Source organism: Macaca fascicularis, chromosome 1 (assembly GCF_037993035.2).
Source record: "Macaca fascicularis isolate 582-1 chromosome 1, T2T-MFA8v1.1".
Classification (NCBI taxonomy): Eukaryota; Metazoa; Chordata; class Mammalia; order Primates; family Cercopithecidae; genus Macaca; species Macaca fascicularis.
Window position 1 is genome coordinate 89,196,193 of NC_088375.1, and position 21,755 is coordinate 89,217,947.

Consider the following 21,755-nt stretch of genomic DNA (forward strand, 5'->3'; position numbering starts at 1 on the left):
TATTTCGTGGATCTCTTTGCTAGCCTTATTTCTGTGGAATCTGAGAACAGATATTTCGGACACTTTGAAGACTATAGGGCCAAAGGAAATAACCTCCGATAACAAAGAGAAAGAAGGTTTCTGATAAACTTCTTTGTGTTCTGGGAAATCATCTCACAGAGTTACAGCATTCCCCTCAAGAAGCCTTTTGCTAATACAGTTCTTGTGGAATTGGCAAAGTGATATTTGGAAGCCCATAGAGGGCTATGGTGAAAAAGGAAATATCCACAGATGAAATCTGGAAAGAAGCTTTCTGAGAAACTTCTTACTGTTCTGTTAATTCATCTCACAGAGTTACATCTGTATTACGTGGATCTCTTTGCTTGCCTTATTTCTGTGGAATCTGAGAACAAATATTTCGGATCCCTTCGAAGACTATAGGGCCAAAGAAAATGTCCTCCGATAACAAAGAGAAAGAAGCTGTCTGAGAAACTTCTTTGTGTTCTGTGAAATCATCTGACAGAGTTACAGCTTTCCCCTCAAGAAGCCTTTCGCTAAGACAGTTCTTGTGGAATTGGCAAAGTGATATTTGGAAGCCCATAGAGGGCTATGGTGAAAAAGGAAATATCCTCAGATGAAATCTGGAAAGAAGCTTTCTGAGAAACTGCATACTGTTCTGTTTATTCATCTCACAGAGTTACATCTGTATTTCGTGGATCTCTTTGCTAGCCTTATTTCTGTGGAATCTGAGAACAGATATTTCGAATCCCTTTGAAGACTATAGGGCCAAAGGAAATATCCTCCGATAACAAAGAGAAAGAAGCTTTCTGAGAAACTTCTTTGTGTTCTGTGAAATCATCTCACAGAGTTACAGCTTACCCCTCAAGAAGCCTTTTGCTAATACCGTTCTTGTGGAATTGGCAAAGTGATATTTGGAAGCCCTAGAGGGCTATGGTGAAAAAGGAAATATCCTCAGATGAAATCTGGAAAAAAGCTTTCTGAGAAACTGCTCTGTGATGTGTGAATTACACTCACAGAGTTACATCTGTATTTTGTGGATCTCTTTGCTAGCCTTATTTCTGTGGAATCTGAGAACAGATATTTCGGATCCCTTTGAAGACTATAGGGCCAAAGGAAATATCCTCCGATAACAAAGAGAAAGAAGCTTTCTGAGAAACTTCTTTGTGTTCTGTGAAATCATCTCACAGAGTTACAGCTTTCCCCTCAAGAAGCCTTTCGCTAAGACAGTTCTTGTGGAATTGGCAAAGTGATATTTGGAAGCCCATAGAGGGCTATGGTGAGAAAGGAAATATCCTCAGATGAAATCGGGAAAGAAGCTTTCTGAGAAACTGCTTAGTGTTCTGTTAATTCATCTCACAGAGTTACATGTGTATTTCGTGGATCTCTTTGCTAGCCTTATTTCTGTGGAATCTGAGAACAGATATTTCGGATCCCTTTGAAGACTATAGGGCCAAAGGAAATATCCTCCGATAACAAAGAGAAAGAAGCTTTCTGAGAAACTTCTTTGTGTTCTGTGAAATCATCTCACAGAGTTACAGCTTTCCCCTCAAGAAGCCTTTCGCTAAGACAGTTCTTGTGGAATTGGCAAAGTGATATTTGGAAGCCCATAGAGGGCTATGGTGAAAAAGGAAATATCCTCAGATGAAATCTGGAAAGAAGCTTTCTGAGAATCTAATTAGTGTTCTGTTAATTCATCTCACAGAGTTACATCTGTATTTCGTGGATCTCTTTGCTAGCCTTATTTCTGTGGAGTCTGAGAACAGATATTTCGGATCCCTTTGAAGACTATAGGGCCAAAGGAAATATCCTCCGATAACAAAGAGAAAGAAGCTTTCTGAGAAACTTCTTTGTGTTCGGTGAAATCATCTCACAGAGTTTCAGCTTTCCCCACAAGAAGCCTTTCGCTAAGACACTTCTTGTGGAATTGGCAAAGTGATATTTGGAAGCCCCTAGAGGGCTATGGTGAAAAAGGAAATATCCTCAGATGAAATCTGGAAAGAAGCTTTCTGAGAAACTGCTTAGTGTTCTGTTAATTCATCTCACAGTGTTACAACTGTATTTCCAGTATCTCTTTGCTAGCCTTATTTCTGTGGAATCTGAGAACAGATATTTCGGATCCCTTTGAAGACTATAGGGAAAAAGGAAATATCCTCCGATAACAAAGAGAAAGAAACTGTCTGAGAAACTTCTTTGTGTTCTGTGAAATCATCTCACAGAGTTACAGCTTTCACCTCAAGAAGCCTTTCGCTAAGACAGTTCTTGTGGAATTGGCAAAGTGATATTTGGAAGCCCATAGAGGGTAATGGTGAAAAAGGAAATATCCTCAGAGTAAATCTGGAAAGAAGCTTTCTGAGAAACTGCTCTGTGATGTGTGACTTCTACTCACAGAGTTACATCTGTATTTCGTGGATCTCTTTGCTAGCCTTATTTCTGTGGAATCTGAGAACAGATATTTCAGACACTTTGAAGACTATAGGGCCAAAGGAAATAACATCCGATAACAAAGAGAAAGAAGCTGTCTGAGAAACTTCTTTGTGTTCCGTGAAATTATCTCACAGAGTTACAGCTTTCCCCTCAAGAAGCCTTTCGCTAAGACAGTTCTTGTGGAATTGGCAAAGTGATATTTGGAAGCCCTTAGAGGGCTATGGTGAAAAAGGAAATATCCTCAGATGAAATCTGGAAAGAAGCTTTCTGAGAAACTGCTTAGTGTTCTGTTAATTCATCTCACAGAGTTACATCTGTATTTCGTGGATCTCTTTGCTAGCCTTATTTCTGTGGAATCTGAGAACAGATATTTCGGATCCCTTTGAAGACTATAGGGCCAAAGGAAATATCCTCCGATAACAAAGAGAAAGAAGCTTTCTAAGAAACTTCTTTGTGTTCTGTGAAATCATCTCACATAGTTACAGCTTTCCCCTCAAAAAGCCTTTCGCTAAGACAGTTCTTGGGGAATTGGCAAAGTGATATTTGGAAGCCCATAGAGGGCTATGGTGAAAAAGGAAATATCCTCAGATGAAATCTGGAAAGAAGCTTTCTGAGAAACTGCTCTGTCATGTGTGACTTCCACTCACAGAGTTACATCTGTATTTCGTGGATCTCTTTGCTAGCCTTATTTCTGTGGAATCTGAGAACAGATATTTCGGATCCCTTTGAAGACTATAGGGCCAAAGGAAATATCCTCCGATAACAAAGAGAAAGAAGCTGTCTGAGAAACTTCTTTGTGTTCCGTGAAATCATCTCACAGAGTTACAGCTTTCCCCTCAAGAAGCCTTTCGCTAAGACAGTTCTTGTGGAATTGGCAAAGTGATATTTGGAAGCCCTTAGAGGGCTATGGTGAAAAAGGAAATATACTCAGATGAAATCTGGAAAGAAGCTTTGTGAGAAACTGCTCAGTGTTCTGTTAATTCATCTGACAGATTTACATCTGTATTTCGTGGATATCCTTGCTAGCCTTATTTCTGCGGAATCTGAGAACAGATATTTCGGATCCCTTTGAAGACTATAGGGAAAAAGGAAATATCCTCCGATAACAAAGAGAAAGAAACTGTCTGAGAAACTTCTTTGTGTTCTGTGAAATCATCTCACAGAGTTACAGCTTTCACTTCAAGAAGCCTTTCGCTAAGACAGTTCTTGTGGAATAGGCAAAGTGATATTTGGAAGCCCATAGAGGGCTATTTTGAAAAAGGAAATATCCTCAGAGTAAATCTGGAAAGAAGCTTTCTGAGAAACTGCTCTGTGATGTGTGACTTCTACTCATAGAGTTACATCTGTATTTCGTGGATCTCTTTGCTAGCCTTATTTGTGTGGAATCTGAGAACAGATATTTCAGACACTTTGAAGACTATAGGGCCAAAGGAAATAACATCCGATAACAAAGAGAAAGAAGGTTTCTGATAAACTTCTTTGTGGTCTGTGAAATCATCTCACAGAGTTACAGCTTTCCCCTTAGGAAGCCTTTTGCTAAGACAGTTCTTGTGGAATTGGCAAAGTGATATTTGGAAGCCCACAGAGGGTTACGGTGAAAAAGGAAATATCCTCAGATGAAATCTGTAAAGAAGCTTTCTGAGAAACATCTCAGTGTTCTGTTAATTCATCTCACAGAGTTACATCTGTATTTCGTGGATATCTTTGCTAGCCTTATTTCTGTGGAATCTGAGAACAGATATTTCGGATCCCTTTGAAGACTATAGGGCCAAAGGAAATATCCTCCGATAACAAAGAGAAAGAAGCTGTCTGAGAAACTTCTTTGTGTTCCGTGAAATTATCTCACAGAGTTACACCTTTCCCCTCAAGAAGCCTTTCGCTAAGACAGTTCTTGTGGAATTGGCAAAGTGATATTTGGAAGCCCCTAGAGGGCTATGGTGAAAAAGGAAATATCCTCAGATGAAATCTGTAAAGAAGCTTTCTGAGAAACTGCTTAGTGTTCTGTTAATTCATCTCACAGAGTTACATCTGTATTTCGTGGATCTCTTTGCTAGCCTTATTTCTGTGGAATCTGAGAACAGATATTTCGGATCCCTTTGAAGACTATAGGGCCAAAGGAAATATCCTCCGATAACAAAGAGAAAGAAGCTTTCTGAGAAACTTCTTTGTGTTCTGTGAAATCATCTCACAGAGTTGCAGCTTTCCCCTCAAGAAGCCTTTCGCTAAGACAGTTCTTGGGGAATTGGCAAAGTGATATTTGGAAGCCCATAGAGGGCTATGGTGAAAAAGGAAATATCCTAAGATGAAATCTGGAAAGAAGCTTTCTGAGAAACTGCTCTGTGATGTGTGACTTCCACTCACAGAGTTACATCTGTATTTCGTGGATCTCTCTGCTAGCCTTATTTCTGTGGAATCTGAGAACAGATATTTCGGATCCCTTTGAAGACTATAGGGCCAAAGGAAATATCCTCCGATAACAAAGAGAAAGAAGCTGTCTGAGAAACTTCTTTGTGTTCCGTGAAATCATCTCACAGAGTTACAGCTTTCCCCTCAAGAAGCCTTTCGCTAAGACAGTTCTTGTGGAATTGGCAAAGTGATATTTGGAAGCCCTTAGAGGGCTATGGTGAAAAAGGAAATATACTCAGATGAAATCTGGAAAGAAGCTTTCTGAGAAACTGCTTAGTGTTCTGTTAATTCATCTGACAGATTTACATCTGTATTTCGTGGATATCCTTGCTAGCCTTATTTCTGTGGAATCTGAGAACAGATATTTCGGATCCCTTTGAAGACTAAGGGGCCAAAGGAAATATCCTCCGATAACAAAGAGAATGAAGCTGTCTGAGAAACTTCTTTGTGTTCTGTGAAATCATCTCACAGAGTTACAGCTTTCCCTTCAAGAAGCCTTTCGCTAAGACAGTTCTTGTGGAATTGGCAAAGTGATATTTGGAAGCCCATAGAGGGCTATGGTGAAAAAGGAAATATCCTCAGATGAAATCTGGAAAGAAGCTTTCTGAGAAACTGCTTAGTGTTCTGTTAATTCATCTCACAGAGTTACATCTGTATTTCGTGGATCTCTTTGCTAGCCTAATTTCTGTGGAATCTGAGAACAGATATTTCGGATCCCTTTGAAGACTATAGGGCCAAAGGAAATAAACTCCGATAAAAACGAGAAAGAAGCTTTCTGAGAAACTTCTTTGTGTTCTGTGAAATCATCTCACAGAGTTACAGCTTTCCCCTCAAGAAGCCTTTCGCTAAGACAGTTCTTGTGGAATTGGCCAAGATATATTTGGAAGCCCATAGAGGGCTACGGTGAAAAAGGAAATATCCTCAGATGAAATCTGGAAAGAAGCTTTATGAGAAACTGCTCAGTGTTCTGTTAATTCATCTCACAGAGTTACATCTGTATTTCGTGGATCACTTTGCTAGCCTTATTTCTGTGGAATCTGAGAACAGATATTTCGGATCCCTTTGAAGACTATAGGGCCAAAGGAAATATCCTCCGATAACAAAGAGAAAGAAGCTTTATGAGAAACTTCTTTGTGTTCTGTGAAATCATCTCACAGAGTTACAGCTTTCCCCTCAAGAAGCCTTTCGCTAAGACAGTTCTTGTGGAATTGGCAAAGTGATATTTGGAAGCCCCTAGAGGGCTATGGTGATAAAGGAAATATCCTCAGAAGAAATCTGATAAGAAGCTTTCTGAGAAACTGCTTAGTGTTATGTTAATTCATCTCACGGAGTTACATCTGTATTTTGTGGATCTCTTTGCTTGCCTTATTTCTGTGGAATCTGAGAACAGATATTTCGGATCCCTTTGAAGACTATAGGGCCAAAGGAAATATCCTCCGATAACAAAGAGAAAGAAGCTTTCTGAGAAACTTCTTTGTGTTCTGTGAAATCATCTCACAGAGTTACAGCTTTCCCCTCAAGAAGCCTTTCGCTAAGACAGTTCTTGTGGAATTGGCAAAGTGATATTTGGAAGCCCATAGAGGGCTATGGTGAAAAAGGAAATATCGTCAGATGAAATCTGGAAAGAAGCTTTCTGAGAAACTGCTCTGTGATGTGTGACTTCCACTCACAGAGTTACATCTGTATTTCGTGGATCTCTTTGCTAGCCTTATTTCTGTGGAATCTGAGAACAGATATTTCGGATCCCTTTGAAGACTATAGGGCCAAAGGAAATATCCTCCGATAACAAAGAGAAAGAAGCTGTCTGAGAAACTTCTTTGTGTTCCGTGAAATCATCTCACAGAGTTACAGCTTTCCCCTCAAGAAGCCTTTCGCTAAGACAGTTCTTGTGGAATTGGCAAAGTGATATTTGGAAGCCCTTAGAGGGCTATGGTGAAAAAGGAAATATACTCAGATGAAATCTGGAAAGAAGCTTTCTGAGAAACTGCTTAGTGTTCTGTTAATTCATCTGACAGATTTACATCTGTATTTCGTGGATATCCTTGCTAGCCTTATTTCTGTGGAATCTGAGAACAGATATTTCGGATCCCTTTGAAGACTAGGGGGCCAAAGGAAATATCCTCCGATAACAAAGAGAATGAAGCTGTCTGAGAAACTTCTTTGTGTTCTGTGAAATCATCTCACAGAGTTACAACTTTCCCTTCAAGAAGCCTTTCGCTAAGACAGTTCTTGTGGAATTGGCAAAGTGATATTTGGAAGCCCATAGAGGGCTATGGTGAAAAAGGAAATATCCTCAGATGAAATCTGGAAAGAAGCTTTCTGAGAAACTGCTTAGTGTTCTGTTAATTCATCTCACAGAGTTACATCTGTATTTCGTGGATCTCTTTGCTAGCCTTATTTCTGTGGAATCTGAGAACAGATATTTCGGATCCCTTTGAAGACTATAGGGCCAAAGGAAATAAACTCCGATAAAAACGAGAAAGAAGCTTTCTGAGAAACTTCTTTGTGTTCTGTGAAATCATCTCACAGAGTTACAGCTTTCCCCTCCAGAAGCCTTTCGCTAAGACAGTTCTTGTGGAATTGGCCAAGATATATTTGGAAGCCCATAGAGGGCTACGGTGAAAAAGGAAATATCCTCAGATGAAATCTGGAAAGAAGCTTTATGAGAAACTGCTCAGTGTTCTGTTAATTCATCTCACAGAGTTACATCTGTATTTCGTGGATCTCTTTGCTAGCCTTATTTCTGTGGAATCTGAGAACAGATATTTCGGATCCCTTTGAAGACTATAGGGCCAAAGGAAATATCCTGCGATAACAAAGAGAAAGAAGCTTTATGAGAAACTTCTTTGTGTTCTGTGAAATCATCTCACAGAGTTACAGCTTTCCCTTCAAGAAGCCTTTCGCTAAGACAGTTCTTGTGGAATTGGCAAAGTGATATTTGGAATCCCCTAGAGGGCTATGGTGATAAAGGAAATATCCTCAGAAGAAATCTGATAAGAAGCTTTCTGAGAAACTGCTTAGTGTTATGTTAATTCATCTCACAGAGTTACATCTGTATTTTGTGGATCTCTTTGCTTGCCTTATTTCTGTGGAATCTGAGAACAGATATTTCGGATCCCTTTGAAGACTATAGGGCCAAAGGAAATATCCTCCGATAACAAAGAGAAAGAAGCTTTCTGAGAAACTTCTTTGTGTTCTGTGAAATCATCTCACAGAGTTACAGCTTTCCCCTCAAGAAGCCTTTTGCTAAGACAGTTCTTGTGGAATTGGCAAAGTGATATTTGGAAGCCCATAGAGGGCTATGGTGAAAAAGGAAATATCGTCAGATGAAATCTGGAAAGAAGCTTTCTGAGAAACTGCTCTGTGATTTGTGACTTCCACTCACAGAGTTACATCTGTATTTCGTGGATCTCTTTGCTAGCCTTATTTCTGTGGAATCTGAGAACAGATATTTCGGATCCCTTTGAAGACTATAGGGCCAAAGGAAATATCCTCCGATAACAAAGAGAAAGAAGCTTTCTGAGAAACTTCTCTGTGTTCTGTGAAATCATCTCACAGAGTTTCAGTTTTCCCCTCAAGAAGCCTTTCGCTAAGACAGTTCTTTTGGAATTGGCAAAGTGATATTTGGAAGCCCATAGAGGGCTATGGTGAAAAAGGAAATATCCTCAGATGAAATCTGGAAAGAAGCTTTCTGAGAAACTGCTTAGTGTTCTGTTAATTCATCTCACAGAGTTACATCTGTATTTCGTGGATCTCTTTGCTAGCCTTATTTCTGTGGAATCTGAGAACAGATATTTCGGATCCCTTTGAAGACTATAGGGCCAAAGGAAATATCCTCCGATAACAAAGAGAAAGAAGCTTTATGAGAAACTTCTTTGTGTTCTGTGAAACCATCTCACAGAGTTACAGCTTTCCCCTCAAGAAGCCTTTCGCTAAGACAGTTCTTGTGGAATTGGCAAAGTGATATTTGGAAGCCCCTAGAGGGCTATGGTGATAAAGGAAATATCCTCAGAAGAAATCTGATAAGAAGCTTTCTGAGAAACTGCTTAGTGTTATGTTAATTCATCTCACGGAGTTACATCTGTATTTTGTGGATCTCTTTGCTTGCCTTATTTCTGTGGAATCTGAGAACAGATATTTCGGATCCCTTTGAAGACTATAGGGCCAAAGGAAATATCCTCCGATAACAAAGAGAAAGAAGCTTTCTGAGAAACTTCTTTGTGTTCTGTGAAATCATCTCACAGAGTTACAGCTTTCCCCTCAAGAAGCCTTTCGCTAAGACAGTTCTTGTGGAATTGGCAAAGTGATATTTGGAAGCCCATAGAGGGCTATGGTGAAAAAGGAAATATCGTCAGATGAAATCTGGAAAGAAGCTTTCTGAGAAACTGCTCTGTGATGTGTGACTTCCACTCACAGAGTTACATCTGTATTTCGTGGATCTCTTTGCTAGCGTTATTTCTGTGGAATCTGAGAACAGATATTTCGGATCCCTTTGAAGACTATAGGGCCAAAGGAAATATCCTCCGATAACAAAGAGAAAGAAGCTGTCTGAGAAACTTCTTTGTGTTCCGTGAAATCATCTCACAGAGTTACAGCTTTCCCCTCAAGAAGCCTTTCGCTAAGACAGTTCTTGTGGAATTGGCAAAGTGATATTTGGAAGCCCTTAGAGGGCTATGGTGAAAAAGGAAATATACTCAGATGAAATCTGGAAAGAAGCTTTCTGAGAAACTGCTTAGTGTTCTGTTAATTCATCTGACAGATTTACATCTGTATTTCGTGGATATCCTTGCTAGCCTTATTTCTGTGGAATCTGAGAACAGATATTTCGGATCCCTTTGAAGACTGGGGGGTCAAAGGAAATATCCTCCGATAACAAAGAGAATGAAGCTGTCTGAGAAACTTCTTTGTGTTCTGTGAAATCATCTCACAGAGTTACAGCTTTCCCTTCAAGAAGCCTTTCGCTAAGACAGTTCTTGTGGAATTGGCAAAGTGATATTTGGAAGCCCATAGAGGGCTATGGTGAAAAAGGAAATATCCTCAGATGAAATCTGGAAAGAAGCTTTCTGAGAAACTGCTTAGTGTTCTGTTAATTCATCTCACAGAGTTACATCTGTATTTCGTGGATCTCTTTGCTAGCCTTATTTCTGTGGAATCTGAGAACAGATATTTCGGATCCCTTTGAAGACTATAGGGCCAAAGGAAATAAACTCCGATAAAAACGAGAAAGAAGCTTTCTGAGAAACTTCTTTGTGTTCTGTGAAATCATCTCACAGAGTTACAGCTTTCCCCTCCAGAAGCCTTTCGCTAAGAGAGTTCTTGTGGAATTGGCCAAGATATATTTGGAAGCCCATAGAGGGCTACGGTGAAAAAGGAAATATCCTCAGATGAAATCTGGAAAGAAGCTTTATTAGAAACTGCTCAGTGTTCTGTTAATTCATCTCACAGAGTTACATCTGTATTTCGTGGATCTCTTTGCTAGCCTTATTTCTGTGGAATCTGAGAACAGATATTTCGGATCCCTTTGAAGACTATAGGGCCAAAGGAAATATCCTGCGATAACAAAGAGAAAGAAGCTTTATGAGAAACTTCTTTGTGTTCTGTGAAATCATCTCACAGAGTTACAGCTTTCCCCTCAAGAAGCCTTTCGCTAAGACAGTTCTTGTGGAATTGGCAAAGTGATATTTGGAAGCTCCTAGAGGGCTATGGTGATAAAGGAAATATCCTCAGAAGAAATCTGATAAGAAGCTTTCTGAGAAACTGCTTAGTGTTATGTTAATTCATCTCACAGAGTTACATCTGTATTTTGTGGATCTCTTTGCTTGCCTTATTTCTGTGGAATCTGAGAACAGATATTTCGGATCCCTTTGAAGACTATAGGGCCAAAGGAAATATCCTCCGATAACAAAGAGAAAGAAGCTTTCTGAGAAACTTCTTTGTGTTCTGTGAAATCATCTCACAGAGTTACAGCTTTCCCCTCAAGAAGCCTTTTGCTAAGACAGTTCTTGTGGAATTGGCAAAGTGATATTTGGAAGCCCATAGAGGGCTATGGTGAAAAAGGAAATATCGTCAGATGAAATCTGGAAAGAAGCTTTCTGAGAAACTGCTCTGTGATTTGTGACTTCCACTCACAGAGTTACATCTGTATTTCGTGGATCTCTTTGCTAGCCTTATTTCTGTGGAATCTGAGAACAGATATTTCGGATCCCTTTGAAGACTATAGGGCCAAAGGAAATATCCTCCGATAACAAAGAGAAAGAAGCTTTCTGAGAAACTTCTTTGTGTTCTGTGAAATCATCTCACAGAGTTAGAGCTTTCCCCTCAAGAAGCCTTTCGCTAAGACAGTTCTTGTGGAATTGGCAAAGTGATATTTGGAAGCCCTTAGAGGGCTATGGTGAAAAAGGAAATATCCTCAGATGAAATCTGGAAAGAAGCTTTCTGAGAAACTGCTTAGTGTTCTGTTAATTCATCTGACAGAGTTACATCTGTATTTCGTGGATCTCTTTGCTAGCCTTATTTCTGTGGAATCTGAGAACAGATATTTCGGATCCCTTTGAAGACTATAGGGCCAAAGGAAATATCCTCCGATAACAAAGAGAAAGAAGCTTTCTGAGAAACTTCTCTGTGTTCTGTGAAATCATCTCACAGAGTTTCAGTTTTCCCCTCAAGAAGCCTTTCGCTAAGACAGTTCTTTTGGAATTGGCAAAGTGATATTTGGAAGCCCATAGAGGGCTATGGTGAAAAAGGAAATATCCTCAGATGAAATCTGGAAAGAAGCTTTCTGAGAAACTGCTTAGTGTTCTGTTAATTCATCTCACAGAGTTACATCTGTATTTCGTGGATCTCTTTGCTAGCCTTATTTCTGTGGAATCTGAGAACAGATATTTCGGATCCCTTTGAAGATATAGGGCCAAAGGAAATATCCTCCGATAACAAAGAGAAAGAAGCTGTCTGAGAAACTTCTTTGTGGTCTACGAAATCATCTCACAGAGTTACAGCTTTCCCCTCAAGAAGCCTTTCGCTAAGACAGTTCTTGTGGAATTGGCAAAGTGATATTTGGAAGCCCTTAGAGGGCTATAGTGAAAAAAGAAATATCCTCAGATGAAATCTGGAAAGAAGCTTTCTGATAAACTGCTTAGTGTTCTGTTAATTCATCTCACAGACTTACATCTGTATTTCGTGGATCTCTTTGCTAGCCTTATTTCTGTGGAATCTGAGAACAGATATTTCGGATCCCTTTGAAGACTATAGGGCCAAAGGAAATATCCTCCGATAACAAAGAGAAAGAAGCTGTCTGAGAAACTTCTTTGTGTTCTGTGAAATCATCTCACAGAGTTACAGCTTTCCCCTCAAGAAGCCTTTCGCTAAGACAGTTCTTGTGGAATTGGCAAAGTGATATTTTGAAGCCCATAGAGGGCTATGGTGAAAAAGGAAATATCCTCAGATGAAATCTGGATAGAAGCTTTCTGAGAAACTGCTTAGTGTTCTGTTAATTCTTCTCACAGTGTTACATCTGTATTTCGTGGATCTCTTTGCTAGCCTTATTTCTGTGGAATCTGAGAACAGATATTTCGGATCCCTTTGAAGACTATAGGGCCAAAGGAAATATCCTCCGATAACAAAGACAAAGAAGCTTTCTGAGAAACTTCTTTGTGTTCTGTGAAATCATCTCACAGAGTTACAGCTTTCCCCTCAAGAAGCCTTTGCTAAGACAATTCTTGTGGAATTGGCAAAGTGATATTTGGAAGCCCATAGAGGGCTATGGTGAAAAAGGAAATATCCTCAGATGAAATCTGGAAAGAAGCTTTCTGAGAAACTGCTCTGTGATGTGTGACTTCCACTCACAGAGTTACATCTGTATTTCGTGGATCTCTTTGCTAGCCTTATTTCTGTGGAATCTGAGAACAGATATTTCGATCCCTTGAAGACAATAGGGCCAAAGGAAATATCCTCCGATAGCAAAGAGAAATAAGCTTTCTGAGAAACTTCTTTGTGTTCTGTGAAATCATCTCACAGAGTTACAGCTATCCCCTCAAGAAGCCTTTCGCTAAGTCAGTTCTTGTGTAATTGGCAAAGTGATATTTGGAAGCCCATAGAGGGCTAAGGTGAAAAAGGAAATATCCTAAGATGAAATCTAGAAAGAAGCTTTCTGAGAAACTGCTTAGTGTTCTGTTAATTCATCTCACAGAGTTACATCTGTGTTTCGTGGATCTCTTTGCTAGCCTTATTTCTGTGGAATCTGAGAACAGATATTTCGGATCCCTTTGAAGACTATAGGGCCAAAGGAAATATCCTCCGATAACAAAGAGAAAGAAGCTTTCTGAGAAACTTCTTTGTGTTCTCTGAAATCATCTCACAGAGTTACAGCTTTCCCTTCAAGAAGCCTTTCGCTAAGACAGTTCTTGTGGAATTGGCAAAGTGATATTTGGAACCCCTAGAGAGCTATGGTGAAATAGGAAATATCCTCAGATGAAATCTGGAAAGAAGCTTTCTGAGAAACTGCTTAGTGTTCTGTTAATTCATCTCACAGAGTTACATCTGTATTTCGTGGATCTGTTTGCTAGCCTTAATTCTGTGGAATCTGAGAACAGATATTTCGGATCCCTTTGAAGACTATAGGGCCAAAGGAAATATCCTCCGATAACAAAGAGAAAGAAGCTTTCTAATAAACTTCTTTGTGTTCTGGGAAATCATCTCACAGAGTTGCAGCTTTCCCCTCAAGAAGCCTTTTGCTAATACAGTTCTTGTGGAATTGGCAAAGTGGTATTTGGAAGCCCTTAGAGGGCTATGGTGAAAAAGGAAATATCCTCAGATGAAATCTGGAAAGAAGCTTTCTGAGAAACTGCTTAGTGTTCTGTTAATTCATCTCACAGAGTTACATCTGTATTTCGTGGATCTCTTTGCTTGCCTTATTTCTGTGGAATCTGAGAACAGATATTTCGGATCCCTTTGAAGACTATAGGGCCAAAGAAAATATCCTCCGATAACAAAGAGAAAGAAGCTGTCTGAGAAACTTCTTTGTGTTCTGTGAAATTATCTCACAGAGTTACAGCTTCCCTCTCAAGAAGCCTTTCGCTAAGACAGTTCTTCTGGAATTGGCAAAGTGGTATTTGGAAGCTCATAGAGGGCTATGGTGAAAAAGGAAATATCCTCAGATGAAATCTGGAAAGAAGCTTTCTGAGAAACTGTTTAGTGTTCTGTTAATTCATCTCACCGAGTTACATCTAAATTTCGTGGATGTCTTTGCTATACTTATTTCTGTGGAATCTGAGAACAGATATTTCGGATCCCTTTGAAGACTATAGGGCGAAAGGAAATATCCTCCGATAAGAAAGAGAAAGAAGCTTTCTGAGAAATTTCTTTGTGTTCTGTGAAAACATCTGACAGAGTTACACCTTTCCCCTTAAGAAGCCTTTCGCTAAGACAGTTCTTGTGGAATTGGCAAAGTGATATTTGGAAGCCCATAGAGGGCTATGTTGAAAAAGGAAATATCCTCAGATGAAATCTGGAAAGAAGCTTTCTGAGAAACTGCTCTGTGATGTGTGACTTCCACTCACAGAGTTACATCTGTATTTCGTGGATCTCTTTGCTAGCCTTATTTCTGTGGAATCTGAGAACAGATATTTCGGATCTCTTTGAAGACTATAGGGCAAAAGGAAATATCCTCCGATAACAAAGAGAAAGAAGGTTTCTGAGAAACTTCTTTGTGTTCTGTGAAATCATCTCACAGAGTTACAGCTTTCCCTCAAGAAGCCTTTCGCTAAGACAGTTCTTGTGGAATTGGCAAAGTGATATTTGGAAGCCCCTAGAGGGCTATGGTGAAAAAGGAAATATCCTCAGATGAAATCTGGAAAGAAGCTTTCTGAGAAACTACTTAGTGTTCTGTTAATTCATCTCACAGATTTACATCTGTATTTCGTGGATCTCTTTGCTAGCCTTATTTCTGTGGAATCTGAGAACAGATATTTCGGATCCCTTTGAAGACAATAGGGCCAAAGGAAATATCCTCCGATAGCAAAGAGAAAGAAGCTTTCTGAGAAACTTCTTTGTGTTCTGTGAAATCATCTCACAGAGTTTCAGCTTTCCCCTCAAGAAGCCTTACGCTAAGACAGTTCTTGTGGAATTGGCAAAGTGATATTTGGAAGCCCATAGAGGGCTACGGTGAAAAAGGAAATATCCTCAGATGAAATCTGGAAAAAAGCTTTATGAGAAACTGCTCTGTGATGTGTGAATTCCACTTACAGAGTTACATCTGTATTTCGTGGATCTCTTTGCTAGCCTTATTTCTGTGGAATCTGAGAACAGATATTTCGGATCCCTTTGAAGACTATAGGACCAAAGGAAATATCCTCCGATAACAAAGAGAAAGAAGCTGTCTGAGAAACTTCTTTGTGTTCTGTGAAATCATCTCACAGAGTTGCAGCTTTCACCTCAAGAAGCCTTTCGCTAAGACAGTTCTTGTGGAATTGGCAAAGTGATATTTGGAAGCCCATAGAGGGCTGTGGTGAAAAAGGAAATATCCTCAGATGAAATCTGGAAAGAAGCTTTCTGAGAAACTGCTCTGTGATGTGTGACTTCCACTCACAGAGGTACATCTGTATTTCGTGGATCTCTTTGCTAGCCTTGTGTCTGTGGAATCTGAGAACAGATATTTCGGATCCCTTTGAAGACTATAGGGCCAAAGGAAATATCCTCCAATAACAAAGAGAAAGAAGCTTTCTGAGAAACTTCTTTGTGTTCTGTGAAATCATCTCACAGAGTTACAGCTTGCCCCTCAAGAAGCCTTTCGCTAAGACAGTTCTTGTGGAACTGGCAAAGTGATATTTGGAAGCCCATAGAGGGCTATGGTGAAAAAGGAAATATCCTCAGATGAAATCTGGAAGGAAGCTTTCTGGTAAACTGCTTAGGGTTCTGTTAATTCATCTCACAGAGTTACATCTGTATTTCGTGGATCTCTTTGCTAGCCTTATTTCTGTGGAATCTGAGAACATATACTTCGGATCCCTTTGAAGACTACAGGGCCAAAGAAAATATCCTGCGATAACAAAGAGAAAGAAGCTTTCTGCGAAACTTCTTTGTGTTCTGTGAAATCATCTCACAGAGTTACAGCTTTCCCCTCAGGAAGCCTTTCGCTAAGACAGTTCTTGTGGATTTGGCAAAGTGATATTTGGAAGCCCATAGAGGGCTGTGGTGAAAAAGGAAATAACCTCAGATGAAATATGGAAAGAAGCTTTCTGAGAAACTGCTCTGTGATGTGTGACTTCCACTCACAGAGGTACATCTGTATTTCGTGGATCTCTTTGCTAGCCTTGTTTCTGTGGAATCTGAGAACAGATATTTCGGATCCCTTTGAAGACTATAGGGCCAAAGGAAATATCCTCCAATAACAAAGAGAAAGAAGCTTTCTGAGAAACTTCTTTGTGTTCTGTGAAATCATCTCACACAGTTACACCTTGCCCCTCTAGAAGCCTTTCTCTAAGACACTTCTTGTGGAATTGGCAAAGTGATATTTGGAAGCCCATAGAGGGCTATGTTGAAAAAGGAAATATCCTCTGATGAAATCTGGAAAGAAGCTTTCTGAGAAACTGCTTAGTGTTCTGTTAATTCATCTCACAGTGTTACATGTGTATTTCGTGGATCTCTTTGCTAGCCTTGTTTCTGTGGAATCTGAGAACAGATATTTCGGATCCCTTTGAAGACTATAGGGCCAAAGGAAATATACTCCAATAACAAAGAGAAAGAAGCTTTCTGAGAAACTTCTTTGTGTTCTGTGAAATCATCTCACTGAATTACAGCTTTCCCCTCAAGAAGCCTTTCGCTAAGACAGTTCTTGTGGAATTGGCAAAGTGATATTTGGAAGCCCATAGAGGGCTATGGTGAAAAGGAAATATCCTCAGATGAAATCTGGAAAGAAGCTCTCTGAGAAACTACTTAGTGTTCTGTTAATTCATCTCACAGAGTAACATCTGTATTTCTTGATCACTTTGCTAGCCTTATTTCTGTGGAATCTGAGAACAGATATTTCGGATCCCTTTGAAGACTATAGGGCCAAAGGAAATATCCTCTGAAACAAAGAGAAAGAAGCTGTCTGAGAAACTTCTTTGTGTTCCGTGAAATCATCTCACAGAGTTACAGCTTTCCCCTCAAGAAGCCTTTCGCTAAGACACTTCTTGTGGAATTGGCAAAGTGATATTTGGAAGCCCATAGAGGGCTATGGTGAAAAAGGAAATATCCTCAGATGAAATCTGGAAAGAAGCTTTCTGAGAAACTGCTCTGTGATGTGTGACTTCCAAAACAGAGATACGTCTGTATTTCGTGGATCTCTTTGCTAGCCTTATTTCTGTGGAATCTGAGAACAGATATTTCGGATCCCTTAGAAGACAATAGGGCCAAAGGAAATATCCTCCGATAAGAAAGAGAAAGAAGCTTTCTGAGAAACTTCTTTGTGTTCTGTGAAATCATCTCACAGAGTTACAGCTTTCCCCTCAAGAAGCCTTTCGCTAAGACAGTTCTTGTGGAATTGGCAAAGTGATATTTGGAAGCCCATAGAGGGCTATGGTGAAAAAGGAAATATCCTAAGATGAAATCTAGAAAGAAGCTTTCTGAGAAACTGCTTAGTGTTCTGTTAATTCATCTCACAGAGTTACATCTGTGTTTCGTGGATCTCTTTGCTAGCCTTATTTCTGTGGAATCTGAGAACAGATATTTCGGATCCCTTTGAAGACTATAGGGCCAAAGGAAATATCCTCCGATAACAAAGAGAAAGAAGCTTTCTGAGAAACTTCTTTGTGTTCTCTGAAATCATCTCACAGAGTTACAGCTTTCCCTTCAAGAAGCCTTTCGCTAAGACAGTTCTTGTGGAATTGGCAAAGTGATATTTGGAAGCCCATAGAGAGCTATGGTGAAATAGGAAATATCCTCAGATGAAATCTGGAAAGAAGCTTTCTGAAAAACTGCTTAGTGTTCTGTTAATTCATCTCACAGAGTTACATCTGTGTTTCGTGGATCTCTTTGCTAGCCTTAATTCTGTGGAATCTGAGAACAGATATTTCGGATCCCTTTTAAGACTATAGGGCCAAAGGAAATATCCTCCGATAACAAAGAGAAAGAAGCTTTCTGAGAAACTTCTTTGTGTTCTGGGAAATCATCTCACAGAGTTTCAGTTCTCCCCTCAAGAAGCCTTTCGCTAAGACAGTTCTTGTGGAATTGGCAAAGTGATATTTGGAAGCCCATAGAGGGCTATGGTGAAAAAGGAAATATCCTCAGATGAAATCTGGAAAAAAGCTTTCTGAGAAACTGCTTAGTGTTCTGTTAATTCATCTCACAGAGTTACATCTGTATTTCGTGGATCTCTTTGCTAGCCTTATTTCTGTGGAATCTGAGAACAGATATTTAGGATCCCTTTGAAGGCTATAGGGCCAAAGGAAATATCCTCCGATAACAAAGAGAAAGACGCGGTCTGAGAAACTTCTTTGTGTTCTGTGAAATCATCTCACAGAGTTACAGCTTTCCCCTCAAGAAGCCTTTCGCTAAGACTGTTCTTGTGGAATTGGCAAAGTGATCTTTGGAAGCCCTTAGAGGGCTATAGTGAAAAAGGAAATATCCTCAGATGAAAAATGGAAAGAAGCTTTCTGAGAAACTGCTCTGTGATTTGTGACTTCCACTCACAGAGTTACATCTGTATTTCGTGGATCTCTTTGCTAGCCTTATTTCTGTGGAATCTGAGAACAGATATTTCGTATCCCTTTGAAGACTATAGGGCCAAAGGAAATATCCTCCGATAACAAAGAGAAAGAAGCTGTCTGAGAAACTTATTTGTGTTCTGTGAAATCATCTCACAGAGTTACAGCTTACCCCTCAAGAAGCCTTTCGCTAAGACAGTTCTTGTGGAATTGGCAAAGTGATATTTGGAAGCCCATAGAGGGCTACGGTGAAAAAGGAAATATCCTCAGATGAAATCTGGATAGAAGTTTTCCGAGAAACTGCTTAGTGTTCTGTTAATTCATCTCACAGTGTTACATCTGTATTTCGTGGATCTCTTTGCTAGCCTTATTTCTGTGGAATCTGAGAACAGATATTTCGATCCCTTGAAGACAATAGGGCCAAAGGAAATATCCTCCGATAGCAAAGAGAAAGAAGCTTTCTGAGAAACTTCTTTGTGTTCTGTGAAATCATCTCACAGAGTTACAGCTATCCCCTCAAGAAGCCTTTCGCTAAGTCAGTTCTTGTGTAATTGGCAAAGTGATATTTGGAAGCCCATAGAGGACTAAGGTGAAAAAGGAAATATCCTAAGATGAAATCTAGAAAGAAGCTTTCTGAGAAACTGCTTAGTGTTCTGTTAATTCATCTCACAGAGTTACATCTGTGTTTCGTGGATCTCTTTGCTAGCCTTATTTCTGTGGAATCTGAGAACAGATATTTCGGATCCCTTTGAAGACTATAGGGCCAAAGGAAATATCCTCCGATAACAAAGAGAAAGAAGCTTTCTGAGAAACTTCTTTGTGTTCTCTGAAATCATCTCACAGAGTTACAGCTTTCCCTTCAAGAAGCCTTTCGCTAAGACCGTTCTTGTGGAATTGGCAAAGTGATATTTGGAACCCCTAGAGAGCTATGGTGAAATAGGAAATATCCTCAGATGAAATCTGGAAAGAAGCTTTCTGAGAAACTGCTTAGTGTTCTGTTAATTCATCTCACAGAGTTACATCTGTATTTCGTGGATCTGTTTGCTAGCCTTAATTCTGTGGAATCTGAGAACAGATATTTCGGATCCCTTTGAAGACTATAGGGCCAAAGGAAATATCCTCCGATAACAAAGAGAAAGAAGCTTTCTAATAAACTTCTTTGTGTTCTGGGAAATCATCTCACAGAGTTGCAGCTTTCCCCTCAAGAAGCCTTTTGCTAATACAGTTCTTGTGGAATTGGCAAAGTGGTATTTGGAAGCCCTTAGAGGGCTATGGTGAAAAAGGAAATATCCTCAGATGAAATCTGGAAAGAAGCTTTCTGAGAAACTGCTTAGTGTTCTGTTAATTCATCTCACAGAGTTACATCTGTATTTCGTGGATCTCTTTGCTTGCCTTATTTCTGTGGAATCTGAGAACAGATATTTCGGATCCCTTTGAAGACTATAGGGCCAAAGAAAATATCCTCCGATAACAAAGAGAAAGAAGCTGTCTGAGAAACTTCTTTGTGTTCTGTGAAATTATCTCACAGAGTTACAGCTTCCCTCTCAAGAAGCCTTTCGCTAAGACAGTTCTTCTGGAATTGGCAAAGTGATATTTGGAAGCTCATAGAGGGCTATGGTGAAAAAGGAAATATCCTCAGATGAAATCTGGAAAGAAGCTTTCTGAGAAACTGTTTAGTGTTCTGTTAATTCATCTCACCGAGTTACATCTAAATTTCGTGGATGTCTTTGCTATACTTATTTCTGTGGAATCTGAGAACAGATATTTCGGATCCCTTTGAAGACTATAGGGCCAAAGGAAATATCCTCCGATAAGAAAGAGAAAGAAGCTTTCTGAGAAATTTCTTTGTGTTCTGTGAAAACATCTGACAGAGTAACACCTTTCCCCTTAAGAAGCCTTTCGCTAAGACAGTTCTTGTGGAATTGGCAAAGTGATATTTGGAAGCCCATAGAGGGCTATGGTGAAAAAGGAAATATCCTCAGATGAAATCTGGAAAGAAGCTTTCTGAGAAACTGCTTAGTGTTCTGTTAATTCATCTCACAGAGTTACATCTGTATTTCGTGGATCTCTTTGCTAGCCTTATTTCTGTGGAATCTGAGAACAGATATTTCGGATCTCTTTGAAGACTATAGGGCAAAAGGAAATATCCTCCGATAACAAAGAGAAAGAAGCTTTCTGAGAAACTTCTTTGTGTTCTGTGAAATCATCTCACAGAGTTACAGCTTTCCCTCAAGAAGCCTTTCGCTAAGACAGTTCTTGTGGAATTGGCAAAGTGATATTTGGAAGCCCCTAGAGGGCTATGGTGAAAAAGGAAATATCCTCAGATGAAATCTGGAAAGAAGCTTTCTGAGAAACTACTTAGTGTTCTGTTAATTCATCTCACAGAGTTACATCTGTATTTCGTGGATCTCTTTGCTAGCCTTATTTCTGTGGAATCTGAGAACAGATATTTCGGATCCCTTTGAAGACTATAGGGCCAAAGGAAATATCCTCCGATAACAAAGAGAAAGAAGCTGTCTGAGAAACTTCTTTGTGTTCTGTGAAACCATCTCACAGAGTTGCAGCTTTCACCTCAAGAAGCCTTTCGCTAAGACAGTTCTTGTGGAATTGGCAAAGTGATATTTGGAAGCCCATAGAGGGCTGTGGTGAAAAAGGAAATATCCTCAGATGAAATCTGGAAAGAAGCTTTCTGAGAAACTGCTCTGTGATGTGTGACTTCCACTCACAGAGGTACATCTGTATTTCGTGGATCTCTTTGCTAGCCTTGTGTCTGTGGAATCTGAGAACAGATATTTCGGATCCCTTTGAAGACTATAGGGCCAAAGGAAATATCCTCCAATAACAAAGAGAAAGAAGCTTTCTGAGAAACTTCTTTGTGTTCTGTGAAATCATCTCACAGAGTTACAGCTTGCCCCTCAAGAAGCCTTTCGCTAAGACAGTTCTTGTGGAATTGGCAAAGTGATATTTGGAAGCCCATAGAGGGCTATGGTGAAAAAGGAAATATCCTCAGATGAAATCTGGAAAGAAGCTTTCTGGTAAACTGCTTAGGGTTCTGTTAATTCATCTCACAGAGTTACATCTGTATTTCGTGGATCTCTTTGCTAGCCTTATTTCTGTGGAATCTGAGAACATATACTTCGGATCCCTTTGAAGACTACAGGGCCAAAGAAAATATCCTGCGATAACAAAGAGAAAGAAGCTTTCTGCGAAACTTCTTTGTGTTCTGTGAAATCATCTCACAGAGTT